The 8,972-nt window shown below is 31.9% G+C and overlaps 1 long non-coding RNA gene across 2 annotated transcripts; it reads right to left on the bottom strand.

Moving 5' to 3' along the window:
- Positions 1 to 4,902: 4,902 nt before the first annotated feature.
- On the bottom strand, positions 4,903 to 8,497 carry LOC148779072 (uncharacterized). Of its 2 annotated transcripts, XR_016047208.1 has the most exons (3): positions 8,211 to 8,497; positions 5,121 to 5,219; positions 4,903 to 5,030 (listed from the first exon to the last, which is right to left on the bottom strand). It is a non-coding gene; the product is annotated as an uncharacterized LOC148779072 (long non-coding RNA). The 2 variants fall into 2 exon arrangements; XR_016047207.1 differs by having other exon boundaries at positions 4,903 to 5,219.
- Positions 8,498 to 8,972: the final 475 nt, after the last annotated feature.

The raw sequence follows: 8,972 nt of genomic DNA, 5'->3' as shown, positions 1-8,972 counted from the left end.
TGTCAAATAGGGAAAGATGATTCAATAACCTTTTAATTTATGTTTTACATATTTTTTTATTATATATTTATTTATAAATATGTATGGAGTGTATGGATATTAAGTGACAGGTGCTAACAAATTTGAAAGAGCTGGTTTTGAATACCATATGCTTTTGTGCCTCCTTGTGCTTGAGTATGAACTACTTAAGGTAGTGATACACATGGAGATGTGGTTTGATCAAGGATTATGAGTTTAAATATGAAACACGAGATATGGGTATGTCTTATTCAAATATGTAAGCACGAAGGGAGTGTTCTGATGGAATTCAGTCTTAGTGACCATCCTCTTAATAATGTTCAGTTATATGATGTGTTGTATGTGTTGATGATCTTATAATAAAAGCCTCCATATCTGTCAAGTTTTTATAACTATTCTTTAGTCATACTTTATTTTGGATAAAATTGTAAGATGGACTTTATGATTTGGTTTTGTGACTGTAAACATGACTTGGTAGATAATTGAAAGTGAATGCAGTAAATTGATTTTTGAAGAGTAAGTATGTATTTTAAAATTAAATTGGATAATTTGAGAAAAATCTAAGTATATAAATATGGTTTTAAGAAAACTTCATAGTCTTGTAAGGTCCACTAACTCTTTATGGAAAATCATTCTAAACCGCTATATTCTAAGACCATGAACCTTATGGAATGTTGTAGGAATATCATATTGCAAGGCTTCCTTGACACATGTTGCATTGATTAAATAACTTGATTTGCGTGAATTTACTATGAAAAAGACTTGTGTGGTTGAAGTTTTGTGGTTCAAGAAGGTTTTGCATATTGTGAACCGACATTCATTGAATTACTTATTGTATAAGACTTGCTATACTACCTCATGATATATGCCTAAGAATGTTAAGAATGTATATGTTATGTGCGCAATAATTGAGTGGGAGTTGCTACAGTCCCACGATTCTTTTAGTTGCTTTGATATTTAGATATACATGTATTATATCATGAAAGATCCAGATAAACTATATATTACAGTGGGAGCACCTGTTAGTGTTTAACAGGCTAGCTGGAACAACAGACTATAATGTTATTCAACCATGGAACTCGGATGTGCGGCACTGGTTGTATCGCTACAGAAGGGAGCATCTTAATTGAAAAGTCCTTTGAGCCCCTGAAGATACGACTCCATACAATGAGGGTACGTGATGATCTTCTGTAACAAAAACTCCATGATTCGCGATGCAACATAAAAGTTGGACTACGACCACGTTCGGGATGAGATCCAAGCAGTAAAGGAAAAGAGGAGTTGCCCTATAACTCCTTTGTGAAAGGATTGATGACGAAAGCCATAATTAATGTATTGAGAGAGAATAAGTTAAAATTGTTGAGACACAAATTGTAATTGGAGGAGGATCTGAAATTTCAAATCAAGAGTACTCGGATGCAAGCTACCTAGGGGATCCAGATGATGCAAAGCCCACATCTGGATATGTGTTCTTGCTTTGAAAGGGGACAGTTTCGTGGAAGTCAAAGAAATAGGATGTGGTGGCATCATCCACTATAGAGGCTCAGTACGTGGCATACTATTTAGCAGCCAAGGAGGTCGTATAAATTAAAAAATTTCTTAATTGACTTGACTTTGGCCTCGTACGTTGTGAGGCACTGAGGATTTTCTGCACCAACATGGCTGTGATTTTGTGTCAAAAGAGTCATGTTTCCACAAGAACTCTAAGCACATGAAGCCATGCTTCTACTATCGGTGTAATGAGAGAGATCGGAAGAGCTCAAGATTAGCTACATACCTACGAAGGTAATGATAGCAAACCCTCTTACAAAGGGGCTTACACCAAATGCTTTTGTGAAACATGTGAGAGAGATTGGGATGAGAGAAGTGAGGAAGAGTGAATGTAAGGCCTTCATAGGACAAGTGAGAGATATTTGGTGTGTGTAGCCATTAAAGACCTTATAAGTGCCTGTAATTGAACGTTCGATAAAATGGAACTTGAACTTAGTGGGAGTGTCATCATGTGTGGACTATACTAAGCAAACGATGTTTGCTAATACCAGACTGAGCTTGACATTCTAAGCTAGTCAGTTGGGAAAAACCCATGTTACCTGGGCATAGAGATTAAACTGATAAAGGTTATAATGGGTCATCCTTTGATGATGTTGGAGTATGCCCAGATGAATGAGCCAAGGGACTGTATGACCCTTGTGTGTGATGGAGACCTTCAGAGACGGGGTCCAAAGCCTTATCCGCATACCATCACACAACATGCACATATGAAAGCCATATTGGGAAAGCAAACCACCTTTCAGGATGAAGCTTCTGCATGTGCGAGAGATTACCCTAAAGAACTATAGAATTGTGGTTGCATCAGGTCTAGGTGACATTGGTACGTCTCTAAGGGAGAACTTGAAATTCACATACTGGGATTACGACACTTTGCCCATAGGCTAGATTTTGGTGACTCACTAATGAGCCCCAGCATAGACTGTGTTGGTCATGGGCAACACTGGGTCATTTTGATAAAGCAAGTATGGATTATAGTCCACAGTAAAAAGTGGAGTACCCCAGTGTTTATTTATTTATTCATTGACCATATGGATCATTTTTCCAACAAAATATTTAATTATATTTATTTTAATGTTATACGATTTCTAGAATTGTTATTTGAATGTTTTTAAATCTCTGGGTATTTTATTTATGGAATTTTGATTTATCAAAACAAAGATATTGATTTTACATTGATTAATTATTTAGATATGATTTTATGAATTTCTAAAAATCATAATATTATTTAAAAATATATATTATTTCATGGGAGGCCCAAATATGTATATGGGCCTACCATGGCAGTTTGGTGGGGCCCATGAAGTGCCACCTAGGGTGGCATGCCCCACCTTATGGAACCTTTCCTTTGTTGTATCAAGCTCATGGCTTGAGGGTGAAGAAAGCTTGTGTTTTAGATATTTTGTCTTTGAATGAAGCTTTGAAATTGAATAAAGAAAGTGTGAGAAGACTTGTACATGAAAATAAGAAAGCACAATATTATTTTTGATATTTTTATTTAAATTAATTGATCAGAAAATAGTTTAAGAAATGGGGGATAAAGGTCCTTGCACCTTCCATATGATCTTGATAGTCTATCTATAGAATGGAGAGCTCATATCTCTCACCCCACAAGTCACCCAAGATTAATGTTGCATATTCAATCTCAAAATAAGAGGCAAGTCATGGAAAACCTCAGAAAACCCTAAACCCCTTGAAGGAGTATATAAAAGAAAGGGGTGCCCTCTCCCATATCTCTACACATCTCTCTTCTCTCTCTCTCTCATGATCATAGTAGGGGCACACCCCATATAGAAAGGATTTCTCTCTCATCTCACATCTCTCACATAGCTTAAAGGGTTAAGGATTTATTAATGAGATATTATCTCTCTGAACTAGGGTATCTAGGGGTTAAGCTTTAGTTTGAGAGCAAAGTTTTTTAAAGGAGTTCATGTTCCATTGGAGGTTTTGGTCTAATTGCACTCTCAAGATTGAGATTAAAAGTTGATCATTGATCCCCCGTCATTGAAAGGTGGTGACTCAGTGTGGGATGTAATAAACTCGGTTAAGGTAATGTCCGCCACTCTCTTTCTTGTTTTTTGTCGTATTTATTTCTTATGTCTTTTTATTATTCCCAAGCATATTAGTGTAGTTTTCTTTGATTGATAAATTAATGGTTTTAGTGCCATCAAGTTTTAGATCCTAGATTTGTTTTTTTTTTATTTCTCATCAAGTCAATTTAGTGTAATGGACTACTTGTGGGTCTAAGACGGAAAAAAGAAAAAAAAAAAAAAAGAAGAAAAAGAATGAATAGACACTAAAATACCCTTGAATTGTAATACAAAATTTTTCAAGTAGGGGAATTTTTTGTCATTTAGAATAGTAGAATGGATATTTTTATAAGAAAATACCTTAGTAGTTAAGAACAATTAATGCATCCTGTGGGTGATGTCGCACACAGCACACCATATCGGTGATATCCTTGTCCACTATTGTTAATAAAAGTTTTTTTTCTATTAAGAATTTCTAGTTTACCCTTAACTAATTACTTAAAATACCCCTAAACAAAAAGTTACTATACTATATGATAAAGGTATCTAAATGTTTAAAAATGTCGAGCACTTTAAGGGTCTACACCACAAGAGGTGTAGGCTAACAAAACCATATATATATATATATATATATATATATATATATATATATATATATATATATATATATATGAATGATTTCATGCAACGGTTGTATAGTAGTATAATGCAACTATCTTCAAAAATTATGTTAGAGATATTTGTTTGATATAAATTTTTAAATGTACACTCTTTTCATTCTAAAGAACAATCACGAAAAATAAAATTTTGAAAAAAATGCTATTGAAAGTTTTCATTCTAGCCCAATTAATATAAGCCGTCCACTTTATTTAGATGGTTAGATATAGGCCTCAGAAGCATTGTTTTATTCCCAAAGTTTTTATATAGCGTTATCATCATTAGTTTAATAATGTTAAAAAAAGAAAAAAGTGATTTTCAATTTGTTAAGGCCTGGATCTTGAAATTCATCAAATAGATGGTCGAGATTCATTGTTGGATGGTTACTAATTTTGACCATATTGAATTTGTTTTTGGTAGGATTGATTATGAGAATGAAGAGAATGTGGATGCAAAATTTAGGGTCATACAAATGACAAAAATATGGTTTTCTAGAGGTGTGGTTGCATTATACTACTATACAACTGTTGCATTGGATCATTTCCCATATATATATATATATATATATATATATATATATATTAGATTACATTAGATCATAAAATTTAGATGTGCACCTTACTTTGATTGTTTAGATGAGGTATATGCTCATAACTCACAAAAGTTTCCACATTGAAGATATTAGAGAAAAGTTCGGTTTCAATGAACTATAAAATGCCACATGGAGGAAAGAACATTGTTCCACCTTTTAGGTGTGGAGTCATCCAAATGTGGGGCCTATAGGAAATAATAAAAATATCATGAGAAATGTTGGGCTTCTAGTAAATAACGATATAAAAATAAAAAATAAAAGCTTATAAAAATTACATGGAATTGGCCACTGCAGGATCTAGCAGATTAGGAACTGGTTGGTACCTACAGTGAACAAGCTGCTCCCGATGTTTTAAGGGAACTGGATCTGTCCTCCTAAAAACCAATCCAAATTGGGTAATTAATCATTTGAGAGAGAGAGCGAGAGAGATATCAAACAGTTCATGCAGTCACACCTCAAAACCAAGCAATCGGAGCTCAAAATTGAAAAAATCCCAAATTTTCTCAACTTTTGATAGAATGAAAAAAGTGTCGTGTAAATACTTTAGAGAAGTGACAAAGAAACATAAAGATTTTTTCAGAGAGAAATGGTGAAAAAGGTAAAACAAAAGGTGAAAATGGCGAATCTGGACATAAAGAGATCAAAAAAAAAAAAAAAAAAAAAAGGTAAGAGAGTGGCTCAATGATGTACACTGGAAAATTGCAAGGCTTTCTAGAATTAGATGATTTTCAGTTGTGGGCAAAATTCGCCTGACAACAATTTATCAAGCATAACTGACATATGCACATGGACTGGGCGGTTCTTATCTAGACAACAACATTAAGTAATATCAAAAGATATTATAATCCGGCCGGCGTACATGTTTCTTCTGGAAAAAACTTAAAGGCCACTTGGATCCATGGAAAAAAATTATTTAAAAAAATCTATTTCTTTTGAAATGTATTTTTTGAGAAAAGTAGTGGCTATAAACTAGATTTTTGTTGTTTGGATGGTACATGATTTTCATGGCTTTTTTTATAATTTTCATTAAATGCTTGATTGTATGATTGTATTCTTCATTATAATTATTAAATTTGAGATAGATTCTCTCGATATCTTTCTCTCTCTAAAAATTTCGAGATAATTTATCTCTATCAAAATTTTCAAGTAGTTTATCACTCAAAAATTTTAAGATATTTTATCTGTCTAAAATGTCAAAATATTTGCTCTTAAAAATTTAAATTTTGAGATAGTTTCTATCTCTAAAAACTTTAAGATAGTTGTTTATGTCTAAAAATTTTATGTAGTTTCTCTCTCTCTCTAAAATTTTAAGATACCTCTCTAATTAAAACTTAAAATATGATATAGTTTCTCTCTCTAAAAATGTTTAGGCAGTTTTTTTTTTTTTTTTACAATGAATTTTTTAGGTTATTTTTTTCTCAAAAATTTGATATACTTTCTCTCTCTAAAATCTTAATATACTTTCTTTCTCTAAAACTTAAAATTTAATATAGTTTCTCTCCATAAAAATTTAAATAATTTCTCTCTCTAAAAATTGTCAAGTACTTTCTCTCTCTAAAATTAAAAATTTGAGATAGTTTCTCTGTCTAAAAATTTTGATATATTTTATCTCTCTCTAAAAACATTCAGGTACTTGCTATCTCTAGAATCTAAAAGTTGAGATAGTTTCTCTCTCTAAAATTTGATATAGTTTCTCTATCTAAAACTTTAAGATATTTTATCTCTCTAAAACTTAAAATTTGATATGGTTTCTCTCTCTAAATATTTGAGATAGTTTCTCTTCAAATCTTTTCAAGCACTCTTTCTCTCTAAATCTTAAAATTTGATATAGTTTATCTCTCTAAAAAATTTTAGAAGTTTCTCTCTCTAAAAATTTCGAGGTGGTTTCCTATCTAGGATTTAAAATTTGTGATATTTTCTTTCTTTAAATTTTTTTAAATAGTTTCTCTCCCTAAAATTTAAAATTTGATATAGTTTCTCTTTCTAAAGTCTAAACCTTAAAATTTGATATAATTTCTCTCTAAAAATTTTGAGATAGTTTTTATCCGTAAAAATTTTCAGATAGTTTATCTAAAATTTAAAATTTGAGATAGTGTTTCCCTTTAAAAATTTTGCGATAGTTTCTCTATCTAAATGTCAAAATTTGAGAGAGTTTCTCACTTAAAATTTTGAGATAGTTTGTCTCTCTAAAAAATTGTAAGTACTTTCGCACTATAAAACTTAAATTTTGAGATAGTTTATCTCTCTAAAAATTTTGAGGTGCTTTCTCTCTCTAAAACTTAAAATTTAAGATAGTTCTCTCTCTAAATATTTTGAATACTTTTTTTTTCTAAAATTTATATAGTTTCTCTCTCTAAAATATTTAGATACTTTTTCTTTAAAACTTACAATTTGAAAATAGTTTGACTTCTTAAAAAAATTAGATAGTTTCACTCTCTAAAATTAGATATAGTTTTTCTCTCTAAAATTTTAAGATACTTTCTTTCTCTAAAATTTAAATTTTGAGATAGTTTCCCTAATTCGTGGGGGTGTTTTGGCTAGATAAATTATATTTTACAAAGTGTGCATCTCTGTAACGAGGAAATCTAGCTGGAAATCAATTTCTAAGGGTAAAGATAGGGATACATATTTTTTTTTATTATTTTTGGCTTGAAATGAAGAAAATGATTTTTGGGAGAAATATTTTTTTGCCCGTAAGTTTCGATCCAAACACCAGAAATGTAACATCTTCACAAAAAAAACTTTCTGGAAATATATTTTCAAGTATCCAAATAAACCCTTATATAACATGAATTTTAGAGTGCCATAATTTTAGTGATATAACCTCTTCAACTCAAATATTAACTTTAATTTAATAAACTTTCCTAATTGCACCCTCTATTCACTTGGAAAAAACATAAAATAAAGGGTCTTTAGATTGAATAGAGACCATCCAATTTTTAGAAGGTGATATCTAAATATTAAAAAATTCAAAATTACTATTATTTCTTTCTTTTTTTTTTTTCTGTTTGAGAATAAACATCTAGTGATTCTTTGATAGTTTCAAGAATTTTAGATTGAAACAAATTATTTCCAAATAGGTATTCTGATAGAGGGAGAAGATGTACACTATGCACCTATAGGAGCACAGACGCAGCCTAAAGTAATTCCTGATCGAGGGAGAAGATGTACACTATGCACCTACAGGAGCATAGATTCATGCTCTAAAGTAAGTCTAGCTCATCGGAACAGATAATTATTATTTTTTTTAAAGAAACACGCAGTAGCTATTCCATTAAGGTAACGAAGTTACAAGAAACAAAATGAAAATAAAAGAAAAGTTAAAAAACAAAATGAAAAAACACTAGCAAACACAAAGCCCTTACCCTACGCGGTAGCGGCTTCAGGAAGACAGTCAGCTGTACTGTTAAAACCTCTTTTGACATGACGAAAATAACTTCGCAGGACCTTAACACCAGGATGATGCTATCCATAATGCCACTAAAGTTCCAAGGCTTAAGATCTGGCTGTTGGTACCATTTAATGACCTTCGCTTAGTCACCTTCAACAATCGGTGCCCAAAACTTCGTATATTAATTTAACACGTATGCAATATTTTGATAAGACTAAACAATCGATCCAAAGCTGTGACGGAGAAGACCAACATAACCATCGTAAGACCAAGCAGTCATCTAAGTCTGTCACCGACAATAGAGAATATAAAAATGGGATACTTAATGACGTAGTAGAGATATCGACGCACCTTTCCTCTTCTTTTGTTTTTTTTGCTTTTTAATGTAAATGAATAACTTACAAACAAATTTCTTTGAGTGCGACGAGACAACTACTCAGCGGCAAGGAAAAGACAAAATTTAAGTGGAGGAAGAAACTGGACGCCCCCGCCCCGGGTCTTCCACGCGAATTCTCGTATTACTGTGAAAAGGCGACATTGATGGGTAAGCATCTCTGTCTTTTTGTTTTGAGTGATGCCAAAAAAATACCCTACTCCCTTGGGAGTATACTGTTTGTTTATTCCCTTGGATAAAACCCAACTTAACATTAATTTTTTGGATACCAAATTTTGAGAATATAATCTATTTAACATGTAGATTGACCTCAATAAAAACAGATTCACTAATTGCACCCTC

The sequence above is a fragment of the Amborella trichopoda genome, chromosome 13 (assembly GCF_054954075.1).
Source record: "Amborella trichopoda isolate Santa Cruz 75 chromosome 13, AtrichopodaSantaCruz75HAP2 v2.0, whole genome shotgun sequence".
NCBI classification, from domain to species: Eukaryota; Viridiplantae; Streptophyta; class Magnoliopsida; order Amborellales; family Amborellaceae; genus Amborella; species Amborella trichopoda.
Note: the sequence above shows the minus strand (reverse complement) of the source record. Positions and strands in the feature narration are given on the sequence as shown.